Consider the following 23,142-nt stretch of genomic DNA (forward strand, 5'->3'; position numbering starts at 1 on the left):
TTGAATTTGTTTCTCTTTCCTCTGTTCACTTGCTGAACTGACCCAAGGGCTCAGCTGCCTTGGTGGAAGAAGGGATCAGATGAGTGGACACTGCTAGCATTTTCTCTTGCCGGCAGAACAGATTCTGTTCTTGGAGGCCAGGCCACCCACCCACCAGAGATTGCATTCAGATACCCATGGTGATGAGCAGGTTTGTTATAACCATATCCCAGTTTAGCAGAGTGATGCCAGACTGGCTTAGCTTATTGAGTTATTCTAGGTGAGAAACAGCTCAAAGAATTATCACAGATCTGGATAATATTTGCATCTAACCAAGGGTGTCTGAATCAAATGTTTCCCAATTACGGGATTAGAGACCATTGGTTTATACCTTCTTGATTCAAGTAGGCACATATAATATTAATATTAATAATAGTAGTGGCTGTGTATATGCTTAGGGATGCAAGGATACAGAGAAAACTATACATGGGCGCGCTCTTAGGGGACACCTGTGTGTTATCAAAAAATGATGTGTGTGAATGAGGTGCTGCTTGGAGTCAGGTACGCTTGGGTTTGAAACTTGGCTCCACCACTCACTGGCTGAGCTACTTAACCTTTCCAAGCCTCAGTTTCCCCATCTGTAGAACCAGCATAACAATAGTCCAGGTCCCTTGGATTTCTCATGAGCATTACATGAGATGAGGATGTATGGAATTTGTACCACACGGTCTGCAAATAGCAAGATTCATAACTGGTAATTATTAGTAATCATAATAAAACTATTACAAGTGCCAGCATCTGAAATCATTTGGGTCTTGAAAGAGAAGAGCGAGAGAGTCTAAATTTGGTATTTTTATAGTATTTCATGTGCGAGTGTTTGTACGGGAGTTTGTATCTGAGTTAATGAAAATGTCACACTCTGTTTATTGAGAATAAAGCTGTTATTGAAGCAAAGCCTGCATTAATTAGGCTCAACCTCATCTTTCATTCTGTAATGTTGGATACAGCTGTTGTTTTCCTTGTTTTATGAAATTAACTATCAAGAGTGAAGGCAGTCTGCTCATATTACAGAAGATATAAAACCGTGAGTAGTTATTATTGCAGGAAGCTAAACCTTTAAAAGCCACAATGACAATACTATATATTTTGCATTAGTGCCTGGTAATAGATCTATGTGAGCACGTGGAATTATGCAGGCTGGATCTAGGGAATTAAGTATCTGGTTGCCCTCTCGAAGACAACGAGAGCGGAGGGGGCTATCTGGAACTCGCTCTTAGAAAGCTAAGGGATGCCGTTTGCCTACAGACAGGGTGAGAATACGAGCGAGGGGCTCGGAGGGGCAGCATTCTTTAGTAAATGGAATCGGAAGCCTGCTAGCTATATCGTAAGGCTGCAAGACGGACAGAGCAAGGGTGTGAGGCAGCTGGATGGAAACCAAGAAGCCAAAATGAGCCGTTTAAAGTGGGGGATAGGAAGCAGAGCCCCAGGGAAGTCCCTAACCTCAGAAACCTATTCAATGGCACCTTTTATAGGGTGCCTGCGGCTTCTGGTAGGGTGGAGGTTGAGCCAACTTGGCTCAAATGTAAGCCAGTTCTTCCTCAAATTGAGTTTGCCCGTGAGTCATCTGTTAAAATGAGGATTCTGGGGGGCCAGCCCGGTGGTGTGGCGGTTGGGTTCGCGTGTTCTGCTTCAGCGGCCTGGGGTTCACCGGTTCAGATCCTGGGCGTGGACCTATGCACCGCTCGTCAAGCTGTGCTGTGGCAGTGTCCCACATAGAAGCACTAGAGGATGTACGACTATGACATACAACTATCTACTGGGGCTTTGGGGAGAAAAAAGGGAAAAAAAGGAGGAAGCTTGGCAACAGATGTTAGCTCAGGGCCAATCTTCCTCAAAAAAAAAACAAAAAATGAGGATTCTGATTCTGGAGGTACATGAGGTCTGAGTATTAGATGAGACCTCACACAGGGCCAAGAATACAGCAGGTGCTCAATACGTGTGCCTTCCCTCCTCTCTTCTCCCCCATCTGTGCCTTTTTGGATGGTCCCCATCCAAATTGCTGTCTTTTTGCATAATCTGGAAGTTAGATTATAAATATTATTATGTTTTAATAAGTCATCATTCATTTTAGACCAGTGATTCTCAACCGAGGGTGAGTTTGCCCTTTAGGGGACGTTTGTCAAAATCTGGAGACATTTTGGGTGGTCACAGCTGAGGGGGGAATGCTAGTCCCTCAAAACAAAGAACTATGCAACCCAAAATGCCAATGGTCTATACTTTACACTGGTGTTTACAGTTTATTTCTTCTTCCAGTCTGTAAAAGAAGGAGAAGATTGAGAAGGATGTGACAGGCTGAGGACCCAGGTTGGGAAAGGTTGGAGGACCTACCTACCAGGTACCAGGATCCACTTACTCTTAATAAGCACACTACAGACGGTTTCCAGCTTAGAAACAGGTGCTTTATGAGATACTCATTTCTATATTAGTTGTTTAGCCTCTTAAAAAAAAAACAAGCAAACAAACAACGTGGCAGAGGCATGGAGAACGCCGGATGGGAGATGACGATGATGGGACAGATGATGAGATATGATGCTGCCAGGCTAAGCAGGCGCCATGGCGGGGAGCTTGTCAAACCATGCCAAGTGGCTTGGGTTTTATCCCAAGAGCTGCAGAGCTGTGTGTATGGGGCTCTCACGCTCTTTCTGTACTGTAGTCACTCTGCATACTTCTGTTATTATTTATGTCTCTCTATATCATATATATTGGTCAGTTGGTCTCCTGAACTGGGCCTTACCACCTTTGCTTTTGTGCAGCACAGAGGTTTATCAGTAAGCATTTATTAGACAGATTTTGCAGCATCTCAAAATAGTGACATCTCCACTTTTGAACAGGTGCTAATCCCAAACACTTGACTCTGACGCAGTAGTTTAGAGCTTGAAATATATCTTCCTGGTTTTATAAATGCTGGGTTTTCAGGCTGCTGTGGAAACCTTCAAGAACCCACAGTGTTGCTGAGCTGAAATGCTTAGTGGTTCAGAATGGGGGATTTCCCAGTGAAAGGCAAGGAGAAGAGAATTTCCATTGCCTCTCTTTGTTGAAAGTGGACTCTTGGCAAATGTGGTCTTTACCCCTCTCCTCCTTCCCTGACATGTAACTCTCCTTCGCCTTCTACTGCACTTTTCTCTTGGAGCTCACATCCAGGAGGCTCTTCGAGCATGTGGGCAGGGGCCTCATGAGGTGGGATGGGGGTTGGGGAGCTCTCATCTTGCTGGCCACTGGAGAGTCTGACATGGCAGGTCATGGAGGGACCACAATCTTGCTTGTTGTCAACTTTACTCTTTCTCTTTGGTCTTTCTAGCGTTGCTTTGTTTTTCATTCCTTTCCAAGAAATAACTTTCTTTTGCCCTTTAATCTTTACCAAAAAAGAAAAAAAATTGCATTGGTTTACCTCAGTGGATAATTTTTCTGAGAACATTGAGTCTAGTTGTTGGATCATTCTTTCGCTTTTTACTTCCACTTAGCATATTTTAAGATGCCTTCTTAGATACACAATCTACAAAAACAGAGTTTTAGATTTGAGATTACATTCCTCAAACTTGAATCACACATCCTCTTGGAGGAAGTGATCTTTGTAAGTGATACAGTTTTATCTTAAGCATAGGAAACCATGCTAACAAAAATATAGCATGTTTCAAGGTAAAGACATAAAATAATATGGCTAAGTCTATTATAGCAGTTATTACACAATTCTGTACAGTTTTGTTCCAGCCATCTTTGTTCTTGCAAGGCTGTCATCTTCTTGAGGTATGCAATCGAGGGTACCTTGCACAACTCAAAGGGTCCATGTTTGAGGTGTGTGGTGCTAACCCATAGTTACCGTCAGTGTCTGGGAGAAAGAGGTGGAATGAAGCAATGAGTAAAAAACAAAGCACGGGCATAATTATTAATCATTGAGAACACATGTGATTAATGCCATCATTTTTGCTTTCCTCCATATATAAAATTTGGGATAATGTATAGGTAGGTGATTGTTTTAAGAGCAAGTTTTAACTTATGTTTTTCAACATTCTTTTTTTATAGTATTAAAGTACTAAAGGTTAATTAAATAATTGTGAGCTGCTTTCTTTATTACTCAAAATTTTAATAAGAAAAAGTAATCATTTTGCCCTTAGTAATTGCAGTGTTACTTCAGTTCAGAATTTTGAAATTGTTTCCTCTTGTGTTTCCTTTCCAGAAAACACGAGGTCATTCTCTTATTTCAACAGTTGAGTGCAACTTCAGAGCGCGGAGAGAGTGATTTCAAGGTATTCATTTATCTGCTTTTCTACGTTCTCGCTTATTCAAGCTTGCTTTTACCTTAACTTTGTACAGGCATCTGTAGTTTAGTTGGGGACTCTGAGTTGTAGGACTGCAGGCACACAGCTTTGAAACTGGACAATCTCAAGGGTATTAGCTAGTCCAGTTTTCAATTTAGAACCGTGGGTCTTCTGCCATAGAGACCGAAACACCAGTGGTCATGCTTCCTTACAACATGGTGTTTCCCTGTGGTCAGTAAATGGGCACGACCTTAGCTCTGCCCTGTAATACCTATGTGAGATTGGGCAAAATGTCTACCCTCTCCATCTCTTTCCTCATCTTTGAGGTGGAGATAATAATCGGATAGCCTCATCAGTTTCCGATTCCATACAGGGCTCACCACCACTACCAACAACAATATATGAGGCTGTGTTTCACTGTTATTGTTATTAGTGGTATTAGTAATCTCATTTTGTGCTGATAATATCAAAATTCCTTAATGACCTTGGGTCATCCTTGAACAGAACTAAATCCAGAAAAAAATCATCCAACTGAAATGAACGACAGGTTAACACAAAGATGTTCTGTATCTGATTTTAACAGTTGGTTTACTACATGGTTATCAATTTTTATAATGAATCCTGGACTTTGAAGTGCTATGTCCGTCCATTTAAAAGATTTACAGACCTCAAGCATTGTGACCTGACTGACCCCTATCCATCATATATCATTATCCAGTTCCTCTACAGGCTAGAAAGGAAGGGGTACACCTGGCCTGAATGTTCCCAATCTCCTCACAGAGGGAATCTTGTAAAATAGGGCACTGTCTTTTAATGAAATCTTTCCTTCAACTTGTTGAGAAATTCTTTCTCTGGGCAGAGTAACCCTTTCTTCTTAGGAGAGCAGGGAGCAATTTCGGGGTCATTCTGGTTCCCCTCTAGGTCTTTCTAAATATAACTGCAGATCCTGGAAAACAGCCTGCGTCTTGTTAGTTAACTTAGTCTAAAGAATCAGTGCATTAAGAGCTTTGATGATCCACACTCCAAAAATGCCTTCCTCTGATCTCCCAACATTTGACAAGAATCTCGATTCAGGGGTTAAATATCGTTTTCCCGAATGCACTTCCGGTTCCACTAGAGCTGCTTGCCATACACATTTTTATTTGTGGGCCTGAAATGTACAGCATTTTCTAGTTGGGGGAAATTAAGGTTTAACTCAAGAATCTATATATTTTAGAATAGATTTCAGATGTTTTAGGAGGGGAATCACAGTCCTCTGAAGTTTCTGAAAAGCGTTGTATTGTGTACTGCTTTTCACTGCATACTGTGTATGTGGCTGATTGCTTAAATTTTACTATTAGGATATTTTTCTTCTCTCTTTTTTTTTTACTTTAATCCCGAGTTTCCAGTTTGCTCTCTGCCAAATTCCTGACCCGAATGCTTTGGTTATCTTCATTTGTGTATCCCAAGCAGCTTTCAAAATTAATATGTATGCAATGAAACTGTCTTCCCCACCCCTCTACTCATCCTCTACTTAAAACTGATTCCTTTTCCTGGAATCAATAGTTCAGTTAGAGGCATCGCTGTCAGCCCCGTAAATCAAGCCAGAAATCTCCGTGCCAACATTGCTTCCCCCTCTGCATTCTGTCCACACCACATTCTGGATTTAAGATAATACATGAAAGTTCCAAGAACAGTGATTAGCACTTGGTGAGGTCACATATTAACTGCCAGCTGTCACAAATGTTAATTGTAAATATCCTTCCGATCTTCCTCTCCTCTGCCTCCCACTGTCACTACTTTAGTTCTGATCCTCATCAGCTCTGCACAACTCTGTTGCTGGAGCAAACTGATATAGCTCTCTTCCAACAGACTGTCCCCACTCTGGCTGCCTTGATCCCAAATTTCTAACGTGGTTTCCTGCTCAGTGACTTCTGTGGGGCTTGTAACCTTAGAAATAGATTCAAACACCTTGGCGTGGTCCTCCATGATCAGCCCTGTGCACCCCTCCAGTACACTGCCTACCTTCCTCTACTTTGCAGTCTGTGCTTCATTAGGACTGACTTTCTCTGGGTGTGCCAATGCATTGAAGCCTTTCAGGCACATATGCCTTTGCACTACGCTGTTCTCACTTCCCAGAATGCCCTTGCCCCTTTTGTCTTGATAAATTCCAGTGTGTCCGTCGAGATCCGCCTCAATTTCTATCTCCTCTGAGAAGCCCTCCCTGATTCCCCCATGTATAGCTGGGCTCGGGCTCCCACAATTCTTCAGTTGTGTCTCTGATCACACTGTATTTAATTATCCACTTATATATCTGACCCTCTTACAGACGCTAAGCTTGAGGGTAAGATTCAGATCTTATTATTTTTGTATTACAACATCTGGTAAATGCCTTGCACATAGTAACACATAGTAGATGCTCTAATTTCTTTAAATGAGTGTATCTCTGAAACTGTAATAAAGAATAAGATAGTATTTGTGAAAAGTAATTAAGCTCAAGCTGTGCTTTTCTCTGACTAAATATAAGCATTTTTCTCAACAATGTTTTGCTTTCTATTTTGCTTTTAGTATCCATGCATTAAAGAAGAGCCACCAAAACCAATTTCTGGCCCCTTTACTTCTTCTGCTGACATCGGTACTAACACAGTGGCTACCTGCTTTCAGAATTTGTAATTGTGTATCATTTCCACCTTAGACGTAGATTCAGCCAATATCCTCACCAACTTTGGTGATAATAGTAGTTACTTTTAGGATGTTTTAATTTGGGATTCAAAATTTAAATTACCCCAACTCATTTTCAGGCTTCCAATGTGCCTGTGTCTTGGAAGTGTTTTTCCAATTTCCGGAGTTGTTCTTTCCACTTATCAGAAAGACAAGCAAGGAGAACAGACAGCATCAGTGTCTATCTGGTGAGCCGTGATCCCCAATCCAAATGAATAAATGAAGGTGTTTCTAGAGAGGCTGCCGCTAACACAGTTAGTGATGAACTGCATCTTTGAGGAACTAGAGAAAAATAATGGGATTCATTTTTAATTCCAACCAATTCTGAGCAAGAAAGCAAGAGCCTTGGCTTTCTGGAGTGGCTTTGTAACCAAAGGTTCCTACCAGCCTGTCAGAACTTTGAACAACTGTCTCCACTGTGAAAACAGGCTGAGGTTGTATGGTGATTGCGGGGCTGAGGAAATGATGACTTTAGCCCGCTTCTGTCTCGTGTTCAATCTTTGGCTCGCAGAGATGAGTTTAATTTCAGGATAAGCTGTTAGCTTTATTTTTGAAAGCAGGCAATTTTAATAGCAACCTGCTTGCACCCTAAAAAATGTCTAAGAGCAGTAAGAAAGAGCTGAAAATGAATATGTGTTAAGATGTAAATCTTAGCTGTCTCTAGGCCAGTAGTCAACAGAATACATTGTGCTCAGTCTAATTAAGGTTTATCTTTTTTTTTTTTCTGCTATCCATCCCTACATTTACTGTGTGTGGGTTTTCTGAATTATAAAAGAAATATGCATATTCGCCACAGAAAATTGGAAAATTCAACACTTCCAAGCAAGAAAGAAAGCTTCCCCATGAGGCCATTACCCAAAGGGAACCATTGTCAACATCTTGGTTGATATTAGCCTTATAGAGTTTTCTCCAAGCAGATACATACTTTTAAATTGTTATTATGAAAAAATTCTCACACATGAAAGAATTATACAGTGAGTTCTCATACACTCACAATCTGTATTCACAAATTTTCAAGATTTTGCCACCATTGAGTCACCATCTCTTTTTTCTCTTTCTCTTCCTCTTTGCTTTTTTGAGTATCAACTAACTACTATTTAAAAGAGAAGGCGAATCCTGATGTACTGAGGACCATAGAAGGCGAGCATTTGCCCACCAATGTCACATACCCTCGCTTACCTTTTATCAGGAAGCAAAATGCATGGCTTTACACTTAGTATTACATTGTGCTTTGGGGATAAGTAGCCTCAAAGCTCAAGTCTGTCACGTGCTGGATGGGTATTGATTTTTCCTCTTAAATCAATGTTTCCCCTGGGCATGGTTTTATTTATTCATAAAGCTAAGATGATGTCTGACAGGAGTTGCAGCCGTGTAAATCTGTGGTGCAGGCTCGATACACAGAGCTTTTGTGAGACTCAGAAATCAATTCTGATGCATGGAGTATAACCTCATAAGCCTGAAAAAGTGCATTTGCCGTTGCATTTGCTTCCAAGTGTAAAAGGAAAATTTCAGCGTATAGTTGTTTCATTCCTCTGTTTTGTATGCCACTTTTCAAATGGACCTAAATGAGGTATAACTAAAGTCGGAACATCAGGCTGGGTAGAATCAACTCTCCAGCAATGATCCCTTGTTGACCACAAATCTGTTGGCTCACTGTCAAATGATATGCTGGTTGTAATTTTGCCTCATCGTGCAGGGAGCCCAAAGGGTGGGCTTTTCCAACCAAGGGGCTGTTAACACGAGTGTGTTCACTCTGGGATACTTCTTTGACCTTGGAATACTTCTGTGTCCTTGATGGTATATTAAAGTATATATAACAGCTCTCTGCAGAGCCAGGCTGTATAAGTCACGTGTAATTCGAAAAGTAGTCACTTTTTGTTGATATCTGTGTGTATTTGCTATTAAAAGTTTTTAACGTATGAAAATTATTATTAGAATTTTTTTTAACTTAAAATATGTTCCAGATTGTTTCCCCAACCTTAAATGATTTTTCTGGTGATTAAAAAAATGCATCTAATGGCTAGAATGTCACCATCTGGAATTTTACATGTCAGTTTTCTATTAGCTGTCTGATTTTTGCATGGTGGAACTGGTCAGGGAGTCACTTGGCCAAGACACTAGTTTCATTATTTACCCCCTGCCACTGTGTGACCCAGGGTGAGTTCCAGAACTTCTCCAGGCCTGCGTTTGCTTATATCGTTGTTTTATTTGCCCATTTAAATAAAGGTAGGAGAGGGTATGTGAAATGGGTAGGCATTCACTTGACTTCTGTAGTCTTCACTGTATCAAGACTTTTCTTTTTAAAAGTAACTAGTTGATGTTTAGGAAAAAAAAGGGAAAGAGGAAACGAAAGAGAAAGAGAAAAGGGATGGATGAAGTGGGAGTTATTTCTTCATGAAGAATAAAGTTTCTTTCAGTTTTAAAGGTCCATGAACTTTTGTGAAAAGAAAAGATTTCAGATGATTAGCTCCGCTTCCAGTAGACACAGTTTCCTTAGAAACTTGGGAGCCATTGAGGACACACGTTGAGTTTGGAGACTGGGACCTTCAGCACCCGCTCCTGAGAGCAGCTGGGTGCTCGGTCAGGCCTGTGGCTCCCAGGGCGCCCCAGTTACTCCCCAGAGGGTTGGGAGAAGTCTCCAAGATACTATCCCTTTGGATCTCAGCTGTTTCCTCTCTCCTGATAGCAACAATGAGAGCCTCTTTGGAGAAAGGCTCCAGGAACTAGAAGGGAAAGGATATAAATCGTTTACTGTGGGGACTGTTCCCTCCTGGTCACCTTTGTTTTCCTTTGCCTCACAGCCTTAGGCATCGAGACAACCTGGTGGCATGTCACTGTTGTAGAGTTTTTCCCATTAAGCTCAGGAACATTGCTATTCATATTATGAATGGATGTCTTACTTGGCAAAAATAAGAAGATTCTAAGAGCTACTTTTTGGAGCACAGAGGCTGAGGTTTTGGCTTCAGGAGAAACCAGAGTTTCCCGGCATGGAAGGCACTCTAGAGGACCTGTGTGAAGAAGAGGGGTTGGCCGTTGGAATCTAACCATTATGTTAAGGTTATTTGTTATGTTTCCTAAACAGCTTTAGCTAAGTCCTTCAAAGTCTTTTTAACATTGCTCCAATATAATCAGCTTTATATTGTTTAATGCTACCCTTTGGCTCTATCTTTTTGAATTAATTAGGAAGCTGATTCAGAAAGCCATTTTCCTTGAGCCTGTGTTTGGTTCCTTTAGAGGCCCCCTTAGCTCACTAAATCAACCTGGTCGTCAATGGAGTGACAGATGTCACAGCCAGACAGCCCTATGCCCAGGTTGTTAACACATGATGATGATTTTGAACGGTGGACTTCTGGGATCAACTGTAGCTTCTAGTACTTTTGATATGTCAGTTGGTTGTGCTGGGGCCCACATGTCTCTGCAGGCATCAGGAGAGTTATCCTGATGGCCTCTCTCTGGTGATTTTAACTACGACGAATCAGAAAACAGGGAGGAAAAATAAAAGAAATAAAAATTTTTCCTAATCCTTCATATAGGGCAAGAACCAACAGGTTGACAATTCTGTGAAAATGATAATATTTCCTAATGGCACAGTCAGAAAACGTAGAAACTTAAGAGTGGCAGACCAGGGTTCCACCTCATTAACACCAGCCCTTACCCTTGCCCAGCAAATGCCCCACAGCACAAAGGCATGCTGCCAAACATTAATATTCAAAATTTATTTTTCCACATTTGAATACATTTAGTTTATAAAATGTGTATATACAGTTAAAGGTATTGTTAGGTAGTTAGGAAGCCAAACAGGTTGTGTTTGCAGAGGACAAGTGAAGTTTAGTTTTTAGTGTAGTGTGTTCTTGAGCGCCTGCTAAAGAAAGATCTGTTTACTGTCATTGGAGACAAGTTTGCCTCCTGAGTCTATGGGAGTGTGGTGTGGCTGCAAATAGCACCTCAGAATGGAACTGGTAACTCTCGGGATGAGTGTGGGTGCTTTCATAGAGAACAGAGGCGTTGTCGGTTGAATCATTGTGAGTGACAGGATTGAGTCGTTGACTGATTTTGAATTGCTTTGTCTTATAATACCTTTGTATAATCTGACAAGTATTCTAATATTTGAAAATGTGCCTCAAACACACAAAAAATGGTGAAAATGCTGAATTATGAGACTAAATTACATCTCTGTAATTTGCCATCTGTTGCCCTTTTCTCATCAAGGATAGTTCTTATAGGTTGAAAGAATAGAAGATGGTTCCTTCTTGTTCTTCAGATCTCATCTTAAGTGTTACCTCCTCAAAATGGACTTCCCCAAGCAGCCCGGGCTCGGGATCTCTCAAGGCACTCTGTCACTTCTGTCTCCTTTACCTTTTTGACTTACTTTCCCTGTCTGATACTTTAGTGTGGATTAGTCTTTTGTCAGTCTTCACCCACAGGGGAGCCAGCTGAGGCCTCATCCACTTGTTCACCTTGTATTCTCAGTGCGAGAGCCGTGCCTGGCATTTAGGGAGCCTTTATGCAGTGTTCCTTCCATTCACCTGCTTTCTTCTCTGGATTTCCCCCTCTTGCCCATCTTTGAGGCCGTTTCATCTTCACTGCCTGGAGTCAGGCTTTACCATCACCTCCCCTTGCTATGGAATTGCTGCATTTCTGTCATTAACCCACAGTTATTTCCTGATTGTGGCATCTGATTGGCACGATAACACACCTACCGTGTGTTAACATGACAGACAATTGAGGCGAGTGAGTCCTATCAAATTTTCCAACCCCCAGATAGCTTACGAAAAATTTCAAGAGAGCAACACAAGCATTTAAGAATTACCTATACACTGGTGTGAATACTAAGGATCAATTGGATAGAATGTTCTGCTTTGACGGTAGACTTGAGGAATGGCCTCTTGTAGCTTCCTTTTTTGGTACTGTTATTTAATTTACCCCTGTGAATACCTCTTTCAGAAGGAAGGCTTTCTTGTTTTAGAAACACTCCCCCTCTCATCCCCCAACTCCAGCCCAGAAGCCTAAGAATCTGATCTTATTATGTCTGGGAATATAGTTACTAGATTTTTCTGCTAATGGCTGTATTTTACATGATAATGAATCCAGTCTTTTCTACAAGTCTGTTTCATTTATGCACAACAGATATAAATTGGAACGTGTATGAATCAAACTATTCTTTCAGGGAGTGGAAAAGCTACTGTAGAGGCTGAATACAATTTTACAGGCCCTCATGTCAGGTTAACACAAGGGAATGTTGGTTCCATGGTCATCAAAGAAAATGCTTATTGAGCGATTTCAGGTAAACAGAAAACAGCTTTTGAATTTCAGGGCCTTTGCCACTTACTTCCTCATTTAGGAAGGTCACCTCGTTTTCGACCATCGTTTACCCTTTGAAGAAGTAACCTCTTGTACATTAGTGTCCTGAAAGCATTAATGACACCCCTGCTCACTGATTTTCAATAATTTGGAAAATGTATTCCAAATTGGTCCAGGCTATTAATAGAGAAAAGGCAGAAAATTAAATTAGCAGGGGGATATATCAAAAGCCTTTTGTAAACGCTATAAAGTCTCTCAAAATCTAATCCTTGAGAGAAATTTGTTTTGTTCTGGAAAGAATAGTTTTCTCTCCCAAGAGATGCTAAAACGTCTTCCGTTTATAAGAGATGGATTATAGCCTGTGAATGGAATAGTGGGGATTCTCAATTCTTACTTTAATTTTGCCCTCAACTTGCTGTGATTTACCTTAAAAAATAAGCTGTAAGAAAAACATTCTTGCACCACTGTGTTCTTTGACCTATTAAATAGAGTTAACTCTACAGATTAAAGATGAGGTATACTCATTAACAGTTAAGCATTTCAGAAGTGCTCATCTGTTAGGATATTGATTTTTGCCTTTATTTAAGCTTTAGATAAAAAGATGCCTGAGATCCCTGAAAACACTGAACTGTTTAAAAATTCGAAGTTAAGGATAAGTTTCCCTGGTAAATAGTGGGGAAGGAAGTTGGCTTCTCACTAATGGACCAAATTTGATGTTTGGCTCTAATGCCAGTGGTCTGGGATAGAACCACAAATGTTTACTTGCTTAATTTGGACTAATAATCTGGTCCTTTATTCTTTTCAAAAGAAGAAGATTGAAATAAATACTTAGACTTTTTAAGTAAGATAAATGTGTTTTAGAGAGTCCTGTGTACAGACTATGATTTAGGTATGGGGAGGTAATAGCCCCCTTCAAGAATTTAATGGCAATTCTAGACTGCTTCTCTGAAGAAGGACTCGTGCACAGAAAGCTTTGCATATAATTGCAGGTGGTTTGCAGACCCTCCCAAAGTTGGCCAAGGACCTTTTGGAATCTATTTATAGGGCCCCAGCTAAAGAAACCCTGATTTACACCTTCCAAGTAGGGACTGTGCTTAATTTTTTGTGCTGTAAATACTGGTCTTTTAATCCCTGGCCTTACATAGCACCCAATGCATACAAATATTTTGCTGAGTTTTGTTTAAACAGAAACAACATTTATTTAGTCCTTTTGCAATGAAGTATATATTTAAGATATTGATAGTTATTAAAGAAATAGTTATAAAGTTATATATAGTTATATAGAATAATTACAGAAATAAGCAGATGCCTTTTTTTTTTTTTGGTGAGGAAGATCAGCCCTGAGCTAACATCCGATGCCAAGTCTCCTCTTTTTGCCAAGGAAGATTGGCCCTGGGCTAATGTCTGTGCCTATCTTCCTCTGCTTTATATGGGACACCACCACAGCATGGCTTCACAAGTGGTGCGTCAGTGCGTGCCCAGGATCTGAACCTGCGAACCCCAGGCTGCTGAAGCAGAGTGTGTGCACTTAACCGCTACACCACCAGCCGGCCCCGAAGCTGCCTTTTTAAATGTTATAAATGCTGTTTACCCTTATATAACCTAATCATTATATTTCCTCTTGCTGTGCCTTCCTTGGCTTCTCTTTAAGATCTAAATACTTCCTCAACCTCATGGGTAGGGATAATTCATCCCAGGGTTCATATGCTTTTGGAAAAGTTCAACACTGACTTTAACTCCATTTCAGCAACAATTGATAGTTAAATAAATTTAAATAATAATTGGATATGTTTCATGTGATTATTAAACTTTTAAAAAATGTTTGGAAAAATAGTACCACTAGTACATAGAACATGAAAGTTCATTATTTTTACTTATAACTTAAATTCCTTTTTCTTTCTGAGTTAATGGCTTTCCTTGCACTTCTTACTACCGTATATGTAAATCCTTGTGTTAAGCATTGTTCCCCATATCAAGAAAAAAGGTAAAAATCACTCCAGTCCCATCAGTCAAGGCATTCCTCATCCAGCAGAAGGGACAAAATAAGCTGTTATCAGTGGTTACTGCCCTAAGAGAGATAGCAAAAGCTTGCCAAGAGAAATGGAGCACAGGGGATCAAGGAATTCTACAGAGGAGGGAAGATTTGAGCTGGACCTTAGTGGATAAGTAGGAGTTGGTTGGACAGAAGTATCTTTTGTGGAAGCTTTTTTTCTGAATGCTGATCCTAGTTTCTGTCAAGATTAAATTTTTATTCAAACATTATCTACCATGGACCCAAAATAGGGACCTGTAGATTCTTACAGTAGATTGGAACACCAGCAGCACAAAAAAAAAAAAAAGCCAATCCTTCTGGAAGTTTCTTTTTTTTTTTTTTTTTTAAAGATTTTATTTTTATTTATTTTTTCCCCCCAAAGCCCCAGTAGATAGTTGTGTGTCACAGCTGCACATCCTTCTAGTTGCTGTATGTGGGACGCGGCCTCAGCATGGCCGGAGAAGCAGCGCGTCGGTGCGAGCCCGGGATCAGAACCCGGGTCGCCAGCAGTGGAGCACGCTCACTTAACCACTAAGCCACGGGGCCGGCCCCTTCTGGAAGTTTCTATGCATATACGCTAAGAAGAATAAACCAGACTTTACTGGGAACACTTGGTAAAAGCAAACAACAAAAAGGTAATGAAAGCTGATACTGTTTCCTTTCTTCACACCCCCTCTTCAAGGGAAAGGCAGCATGAAATTAACAATGGAGTTGATTCGGGGACCTTTTTAAAGCTGGTGTTAGAAATAGAGCGAAAGTGAGTATCTTGGACGAGACTGGCCTTATCCTAGTCATCTTTGTGGCCTTAGTGTATCAGCCTCATTCAGGGTTATAATGATAACGGCCGCCACTTACTGGGTTCTTTCTACACGCCAAGTGCAGTGATAAAAGGCTTCACTTTCTCTCATCTAACCGTCATCATAACCTTTTGAGGTGTGGGTATGACTAAGAGCGAGGGGTACAGGGCTTTCTGCCTGGGCTGGAATCAGACCTACTAGCTGTGTCATGCAGGCATGCATTTTAGCCCCTCTGTGGGTCAGTATCCTCATTTATAAAAGGAGGCGATAGTAGTACCTAATTCTGAGGAGCGGTATAAATATTAATATATTCTTTAGCCCCATGCCTAGCATTAGCTGTTATCAACATTATCCTCATTTTGCAGTCCAGGAGACTGAGGCTCAGAGGTTAAATAACTTCCCCAGCTTGACACACAGTCTGAACCAGAGCCGGGGTTTGTGAACCATCTATCTATCTGACTGCAGCTTTGTATAGGGTATATATCCTTACTGAACTGAATAGAAATTCAGAATTACATGTTTTCAAACTTCATATCATACTAATTTGCCTTCCATATGTTCTTCCTGGGTGACCTTATCCATTCCCAGGGCCTCATTTGTCATCTGCCTCAGGGGTTGACCTGCAGGCCAGATACATTCTGGCGCCTGTTTTCATAAATAAAGTTTTATTGGAATTCGGGCACACTCATTCTTTAGCTATTGTTTATGGCTGCTTTTGTGCGAACAATGGCAGAATTGAGTAGTTGTGATAGATCGTATGGCCTGCAAAGCTTGAAATAGTAACTCTCTGGCCCTTTACAGAAAAAGTTCGCATACCCTGATCTTGCTCACTACTTTCAACCTTTCTCCTGAGATCTTGATTCCTAAATTTAGCCATTTAGGAATGGCTAAATGGCTATTAGCCATTAGCCACCCGCCAGATTTCCTTACCTTTATGCCCCATATCCACCTTAAAATCAACATTGACTAAACTAAATCCTTCCTATGTTTATTTCCCACCCTAATCAGTTCCTCCTCCTGAGTTGCCTATCACAGTTAATGGCACCACCATATGCCCAAGGTGCTTCTCTCCTTTATATTACTCATGTCTGATCTGTCATTGACCATCCAAAACACATAAACGACTTGAGGACAGTCATGTAGGCTTTTAAGTAACCAATGCTCTTACCGTTCTTGTGTTCTCAGGCCCCACCTGCAATTAGACCAGAAATTCCTTTTACGGTCCTTAGAAGTTGCCGTAAAGTATATTCAGTGAGCAATAACTATCTGTATGTCTCCATCAAATAAGCTATGGAAAGATGGGTCCATTTGTCAACTTGAGAGACTGCCTCACCAGTAAGAATTTAGGAGTGCTGGAAAGTCAGAGTATTGTAAAATTTGTATTTTCATTATTTGAATACACTAAAGAAAGCATGACTGTTTGATTTATTAAGTTGTCACTTTAAAATTATTCATCATTGGTGTTTTAAAATTAAATCTCTCTTCTTTAGGCAGGACCTCATTGGCCAGGGCATGGGGAGTTAAAACGCTAACGTTAGATTACCGTTTTTTCTGGTTCATCCAAAGAACGTATTGAGATAACAGATGCATTTCCATTCTCATCAGTATTAATTGAATATTATTTTAAAGCTCATGATATTATTAACTCTTAAGTTCTCTTTTATGAATTTAAAATTATGCTATAATAACTGGTGAAGAACGTAGAAGAGCATAATGAAAATAAATAAACTTTGAAATGTAAGAGGATTAGTGGGGATAATAAATATCCACTCGGTGTCTTAGTATTTTTGATCTTGGCATTTGTTTTATCCTGTAAATATTTTTTCATAGTACTTTAATTTCAGTTTCTCTATCTGAAAAATTATGCAGGAGCAGCCTTTGTTTTCAAGAACGACAGAGATGTTTATAGTATTTAAGTCAAAAGCAGAGGTCATAAATTAATTCTAATCCTCTGAGCAAAGACATTAGCTTTTGTGTAACATAAGGATTTGGGCTTGTTCACACAAAATAATCCCCAGAATAATAGTTCCCCGTGCTCAACAGTGATCTTGAAGATTAATATTTTTCTTTGGTTAATAATTATGTAATATATTAATAAGCTTCTCCAAATACTTCCTGAAATTTTAATTATCTGTAGACTTTCAAAGCTATATTTTGATCAGACATGAAAAGGAGTGATGTAGCTCAATTACTGTCAAATTAAGGATGATTTTATATTCTGATTTAGAGAAAAATGCCACCCACCATCAGACTTCAAAATAGCTGAAATACTTAGAGGAAAAAAGTAACTGGTTAAGGACATTCAGCTAAAATACCGTCTCAGCGCCCTGTTGGTCAGGCAGCCTCTTGCAGTGGAGGTGGCGCCTGCTGCTGTTACTATTTCACTGTTCCATCTGCCGGTGGTAGCAGTGCCCCCGGCAGACCTCTCACCCAAGCTGGAGGGTGGCGTGTAAAGTCTCGCTACAAGGTGTCACATAAAAATCCCTTTCAAGTCTTTAGTGAATAGGTTTTAGCAGGTCAATAGTCCCATCCAGTGATCTTTTTCTAAGAACCAGGCAGTTTGGGGCAGAACAAAGAGATAGAGACTTCTGTTAGAAGTATGGCCCTAATGGAAATTGTATAGCCTTAGATGAGTCCCTTAACCCCTCTTTATTTTTAAAATGGGAGTGATAATCTCTACTTTGTAAAAGTGTAGAGGATAGGAATAATGTTTGCAGAGCACCTGGCAGGTGGTAGATGCTTAGGAAATTGTGGTGGTAGTGGTTGTTGATGTTACAATAATAGTAATGATAATCACCTCCATATTTGAGACATCATGCTTGTTAATTACACGTCATCTCTGTTCAGTTTTCTGATGTTGTCCTTGTTGCTCACAGGTGCTCCAGTGAGCCAAGTAAAGGAAGAGTAATCTCAATCTTGATAAATAAATAGCTCTTCTCCGATGCTCTGTTTTCTATCGTATGAGATCATGACTTCGTGTTATTAAGAAAAATGTGCGGAAGTCATCATGTGAATATTCATAACAGCACATTTTTAAAAAAATGAAAATCTGGAAACTACTTACCTCAACAATGAGGAAGTGACTAAGGATATAAAAATATATTTTATAATTTTTTAAATGACATGTGCAGGTTGTTTTGAAACATGGAAATGCGTATGTGACATAATAACTGAAAATGGTACCTAATGGTATTTCTGCACGAATGGCAACATTGTAAACCTTTCTATAGAACTAAAGATCAAAGGAAACTTCAGAATACAATACATAAGGTTTTAATGTTTATTGGTTTCTTTGGTTCCCACAAAGTTGCTTAACTTTATAAAAATTGTTGTGACCTGTTTGTCTTAAGAATGTAATAAGCTTCATTCACTCATTCTAATGAGAAAGCGCATTCAGCATTCCTAATGACAGGATGGAAGATGAGCTTTTGAAATGAAATTCTTTTGTAAGTTAGGCCTCTTCTGCTGTTTTTTTTCTTTTTTTTTCCAGGTTGCCAAAATCTTGTGTATGTTTGATAAACCGAAGAAGGTAGAAAAATTGAACAGAAGATTTAGATTTTTAATTAATCCAAGACAAATAGAGAAACGCATAAATAGATGTATCATTCTGTAGTAATTTATGTGGCGACTTGGGACCTGATGGTTTAGAAAAGCTGGCATAGTTTTTAAAGGGCACCTGACAGTGATCTATATACATCAGGATTTCTCTGTGTTCTCATTTTCCTATTTCCTCTTATCTCATCTAAAAGGGACTCTAATCTGGCTCTTTTTACATAAGAGAGCAAACCTTCAGGCCCTGTGGATGGTGCTGGGGCATGTGACAAAGCTCCCTTCACGGTTATCCACCCCAGCATTCAAACAACATCAGAGACAGCTCACAGACTGACACACAAATATATGCTACATAAGAAATAATGCTGCATTTATTAAGAGGTTTTTAAAAAATATATAGACTTTATCTCAAGAAAAGTATAAAATAAAGTTACAATCCTACAGAGAAAGAAAGGATGGTAGAAGGAGACGGACAACTAACATGCACGTTGGTGCTCTTCTCTACTTGTTGAATTCCAGGAGACTGAGGACTCGGAGTGCGAGGTGGTGGGTTTGTGTTTCATTTGTTATGAGAATGTGTTCTGCTGTGTTCCGCCAGCTTATCAGCCAGAGTGAGGCTACAGTTGTGGGGTCAACTCACTGGCTGATTGATGCAGGCAGCTACTTTTCTCCTTTCATTGCCTCATTGGGTTTCTCTACATCATATTAGCGTGTCTGTCTGTTTTCCTACCTGGAAGAAACCTGCCTTAAATCTAAGTGTATTTACGACTCATGAATTAATTTATGGGCATAAACAGATAAAAAGCAGTGTGGGTACCATTCTTTTTCATTTCAGGACTAAGCGTGGGTCTTCTCTCTCTCATATATTATGACATTTTTTGACAACTGCACTTATGAGGGGGCAACCTCATATTAAAATTGTGGCATGAGAACTGCAGAGTGGTCCTGGGACCTCAGATCCCTGTGATTTTAGATGCGTGAAACTCAAAACTGAATTTCAAAAAAAGGCCTTCTCCAGCGACATTCTCATCCCCATTCCTGTGAATGTTTAAATCTAAGTTTGTTCCGTTAGATTATTTCTGACATTTTGGTACGTGAATGAGGTAGACTAATTTGTGTGATTCAATTCTCATTCTTCTAATAGAGGATTAAACGCTTCATTGAAAAATGCCAAAGGATATGTTTAATTTGCAGTCTCAATTTTAATTGAAACACTATCATTATAATTTGAGCATTGAGGAGTAGCAATGAAACATATTCGTTTTTTTTAATTGACGTATAGTCGACATACAGTATTATATTAGTTTCAGATGTACAACATAATGATTCAACATTTATATACATTTTTAATTTTTTGAGGAACCCCCATACTGTTTTCCATAGTGGTTGCACCAATTTACATTCCCACCAACAGTGCACAAGGGTTCCCTTTTCTCCACATCCTCCCAACACTTGCTATTTCTTCACCCATCACCCATTCTGATGGGTATGAAGTGATATCTCCTTGTGGTTTCGATTTGCATTTCCGTAATGATTAATGATGTTGAGCATTTTTTCATGTGTCTGTTGCCATTTCTATGTCTTCTTTGGAAAAATGTCTGTTCAGGTCCTCTGCCCATTTTTTAATGAGATTGTTTTTTGCTATTGAGTTGTATAAGTTCTTTATATGTTTTGGATATTAGCCGCTTATCAGATATATCATTTGCAAATATCTTCTCCAATTCAATAGGTTGCCTTTTCATTTTGTTGATGGTTTCCTTTGCTGTGCAAAAGCTTTTTGTTTGATGTAGTCCCATTTGTTTATTTTGGCTTTTGTTGCCTTTGCCTAAGGAGACAGATCCAAAAAAATATTGCTAAGATCAATTTCAAAGAGCTTACTGCCTATGTTTTCTTCTAGGATTTTTATGGTTTCAGGTCTTACATTTAAGTCTTTAATCCATTTTGAGTTTATTTTTGTGTATAGTGTAAGAAAGTGGTCCAGTTTGATCCTTTTGCATGTAGCTGTCGAGTTTTCCTAACACCATTTGTTGAAGAGACTGTCTTTTCCCCTTTCTATATTCTTGCCTCCTTTGTCACAGATTAATTGACCCTATAAACATGGGTTTATTTCTGGACTCTCTATTTTTGTTCCATTGATGTATGTGACTATTTTTGTGCCAATACCATACAGTTTTGATTACTGTAGTTTTTTAGTCTAGTTTGAAATCAGGGAGCATTATATCTCCAGCTTTGTTCTTCTTTCTCAAGATTGCTTTGGCTATTCAGAGTCTTTTGTGGTTCCATACAAATTTTAAGATTATTTGTTCTAGTTCTGTGAAAAAAGCCATTGGTGTTTTGATAAGGATTGCATTGAATCTGTAGACTGCTTTGGGTAGTATGGACATTTTAACAATATTAATTCTTCCAATCCATGAGCATGGTATATCTTTCCATTTATTTGTGTTGCCTTCAATTTCTTTCATCAGTGTCTTTTAGTTTTCAGAGTACAGGCCTTTCACCTCCTTGATTAAATTTATTCCTAGGTATCTTATTGTTTTTGATGCAATTATACATGAGATTGTTTTCTTAATTTCTCTTTCTAAGAACAGATTTCTGTATATTGATTTTGTATCTTTTTGTATCCTTTGCAACTCCACAGAATTCGTTTATTAGTTCTAATTTTTTTTTGGTTTAGTCTTTAGGGTTATAGTATCATGTCCTCTGCAAGTAGTGACAGTTTTACTTCTTCCTTTCTAATTTGGATGTCTTTTATTTCTTTTACTTGTCTGATTGCTGTGACTAGGACTTTCAATAGTATGTTGAATAAAAGTGGCAAGAATGGGCATCCTTGCCTTGTTCCTGATCTTAGAGGAAATGCTTTTAGCTTTTCACCGAGTATGATGTTAGCTGTGGGTTTGTCATATTTGGCCTTTATTATATGGAGGTATGTTCCCTCTTTACCCACTTTGTTGAGAATTTTCATCATAAATGAATGTTGAATTTTGTCAAATGCTTTTTCTGCATCTATTAGAAATGATCATATGATTTTTATCCTTCATTTTGTTAATTTGGTGTATTACATTGACTGATTTGCAGATATTGAACCATCCTTACATCCCTGAGATAAATCCCACTTGATCATAGTTTATGATCTTTTTAATGTATTGTTGAATTTGGTTTGCTAATATGTTGTTGAGGATTTTTGCATCTATGTTCATCAAGCATATTGACCTGTAATTTTTTTTTTTTGTAGTGTCTTTGTCTGGTTTTGGTATCAGGGTAATGCTGGCCTAGTGGGATGAATTTGGAAGCATCCCGTCCTCTTCAGTTTTTTGGAATAGTTTAATAAAGGTTGGTATTAACTCTTCTTTAAATGTTTGGTAAAACATCTAGCCATCTGGTCCTAGACTTTTGTTTATTAGGAGCTTTTTGATTACTGATTCAATTTCATTGCTAGTAATTGGTCTGTTCAGATTTTGTATTTCTTCCTAATTCAGTCTTGGAAGATTGCATGTTTCTAGGAATTTATCCATTTCTTCTAGGTTGTCTAATTCATCGGCATATAATTGTTCATAGTAATCTCTTATGATCCTTTGTATTTGTGTGGTGTCAGTTGTAACATCTCTTTTGTTTCTGATTTTATTTGTTTGAGCTCTCTCTCTTTTTTTCTTAGTGAGTCTGGCTAAAGGTTTATCAATTTTGTTTATCTTTTCAAAGAACCAGCTCTTTGTTTCATTGATCTTTTCTATTTTTTTTTAGTCTCTATTTCATTTATTTCCACTCTGATCTTTATTATTTCTTTCCTTCTACTAACTCTGGGCTTTGTTTGTTCTTTTTCTAGTTCCTTTAGGTGTAACATTAGATTTTTTATTTGATATTTTTCTTGTTTCCTGGGGTAGGCCTGTGTTGTTATAAACTTCCCTCTTAGAACTGCTTTTGCTGTGTCCCATAGATTTTGGAACATTGTTTCCATTTTCATTTGTCTCTAGGTATTTTTGGTTTCCTCTTTGATTTCTTTGTTCACCTATTGGTTGTTTAGCAGCATGTTGTTTAGCCTCCACATGTTTATGTTTTTTCTAGTTTTCTTCTTGTAATTTATTTCTAGTTTCATATCGTTGTGGTCAGAAAAGATGCTTGATATGGTTTCAGTCTTCTTAAGTTTATTGAGACTTGTTTTGTGGCCTAACATGTGGTCTCTCCTAGAGAATGTTCCATGTGTGCTTGAAAAGATTGTGTATTCTGCTGTTTTTAGATAGAATATTCTGCATATATCTATTAAGTCCATCTAGTATAATGTGTCATTTAAGGCCAGTGTTTCCTTGTGATTTTCTGTCTGGATGATCTATCCATTGATGTAAGTGAGGTGTTGAAAGTCTTCTACTATTATTGTATTACTGTCCATTTTTCTCTTTATGTCTGTTAATATTTGCATTATGTATTGGGTGCTCCTGTAACATGTTCTTTATTTCTAAAGTAAATGATTAAA

At 39.0% G+C, this 23,142-nt stretch overlaps 1 protein-coding gene across 2 annotated transcripts in view; it reads left to right on the forward strand.

Annotated features, from left to right (window-relative positions):
• Window positions 1-23,142, forward strand: part of PAG1 (phosphoprotein membrane anchor with glycosphingolipid microdomains 1) — a 140,889-nt gene that overhangs the window by 39,511 nt on the left and 78,236 nt on the right. The window contains exons 1-2 of one of the 2 annotated variants that reach the window (XM_087420401.1): window positions 2,290-2,374; window positions 4,214-4,283. The gene's annotated coding sequence lies outside the window, so the exon portion shown is untranslated. Of the gene's footprint in view, window positions 1-2,289; window positions 2,375-4,213; window positions 4,284-23,142 lie in introns of those variants that run through there. The other variant, XM_087420402.1, reaches the window with a different exon arrangement.

Source organism: Ceratotherium simum, chromosome 31 (assembly GCF_057802395.1).
Source record: "Ceratotherium simum simum isolate JZ-2026a chromosome 31, ASM5780239v1, whole genome shotgun sequence".
NCBI classification, from domain to species: Eukaryota; Metazoa; Chordata; class Mammalia; order Perissodactyla; family Rhinocerotidae; genus Ceratotherium; species Ceratotherium simum.